A 1,650-nucleotide genomic window follows, 5' to 3' on the forward strand; every position below is an offset into this window, starting at 1 on the left:
GCTTTGTGAACTAACCTCGTCTCCCCCATGGTTCCCATCCTGATAACAGCAAGGCAGTGTGAACCGGTGTTTGTGGCTGTTTTTTCTGGTGGGCTCCACTATATGATCACGTGAGTTGTAAGTGACTGTTAAAAATATATAAGCCTCCTGAATTTGCTCTTGGGGGGAACCCCTTCCAAGTACTTGGGAAATCCATGTCACTTTGGAGTCCCCCCTACAGCTGTAGTTTCATTTGAATAAAAAGCTTCTGCTGACCTGACCCAAAAGTATGCTGCATGTGTTTCTACGACAATGTCAATGTAGCATTCTTACTCAGTCCTGTTTATAGCACCCTGTGTTTTATTTTTCTTTTAAGATTCCTGAGTCTCTAGGCATGTTCTCCCTTCCTGAGAGCTCACAATGCATCACTGTCTCTTTAAAGTACAGTCGTCTCCCAGTCTCCCTTACCCCTCGCCTTCTATAGAGCCTGATTGGCTCAAAACAAAGTCCAAATAAAAAAATCCCCAAACCCACTGTCACTGTAGCATGGCTGATAGCTGCATTCCTCAGCTCCCATTCTCTCACTGCTTGAATATTACCTTTTAAGGCTTTTCCTTACCAGTGATTCCCAGCTTAACTGGTTCCACTTGAGCTCCTCTCTAAGTTTCAGCTCAGTAGCATTTCTTCCTTTCTGTCCATCTGTATCTGCAGAAATAATACAATTAAATTATAAAATTCTCTCCATTCCAAATTTCAGAAATTCAGAAAAAATCTGGAAATATAGAAAATTGGAATGGGAAAGGACCTCAGGATGTAATTTGGTCCAACCCGCTACTGAAAACAGGACCATCCCCAACTAGATCATCCCAGCCAAAGCTCTGTCTAGCTGGGTCTTAAAAACTTCCAGGAATGGTCATTCCACCCCGTCTCTGCGTAACCTGTTCCAGTGTTTTACTAACCTTCTAGTGAGAAAATATTTCCTAAAATATTCAAACTGAACTTCACTTGCTGTAACTTGAGACTGTTGCTTCTTATTCTGTCATCTGCCGTGACTGAAAACAGTCTAGCTCCATCCTCTTTCAAATCCCCTTTCAGGTGTTGAAAGCTGCTATTCAGTCCCCACTCAGTCTCCTCTTTTCAAGGCTAAGTAAACTCAGTTCCCTCAGTCTTCCTTTATAAGTCATGATCCCCCAGACCCCAAACCATTTTTGTTGCCCTCTCCTGGAATCTCTCCAATTTATCCACATCCTTTCTATAGTGGGGGGCCAAAAACTGAACCGTGTACTTCAGATGTGGTCTCACCAGTGCTGACTAGGGTGGAATAACCATTTGTTAATATTCAGCTTATTGTCCATTGTAACCCCTAGCTCCTTTTCTGCAGAGCTGCTGCCCAGCCAGTCAGCCCCCAGCCTGCACTGGTGCATGGGATTGTTCTGTCCTTAGTGCAGGACCTTGTCCTTGTTGAACCTCACAAGATTTCTTTTAGCCCGTACGCCAGTTTGTCTAGGACACTCTGTGGAAAAACTATCCTATAGGTCTCCCTGGGCTGATACTGTCCAGGACCCAACCCCCTTTTTCGTTCAACTACTTGCATGCAATGGCTTGTTGGTCTAGGGGTATGATTCTTGCTTTGGGTGTGAGAGGTCCTGGGTTCAAATCCCGGACGAGCCC

General features: G+C 44.5%; 1 non-coding gene across 1 annotated transcript; it reads left to right on the forward strand.

Annotated features, from left to right (window-relative positions):
• The first annotated feature begins 1,578 nt into the window (after positions 1-1,578).
• On the forward strand, positions 1,579-1,650 carry TRNAP-UGG. Its single transcript has one exon. It is a non-coding gene; the product is annotated as a tRNA-Pro (tRNA).

This window comes from Alligator sinensis, unplaced genomic scaffold, assembly GCF_000455745.1.
Source record: "Alligator sinensis unplaced genomic scaffold, ASM45574v1 scaffold1220_1, whole genome shotgun sequence".
In the NCBI taxonomy this organism is placed as follows: Eukaryota; Metazoa; Chordata; order Crocodylia; family Alligatoridae; genus Alligator; species Alligator sinensis.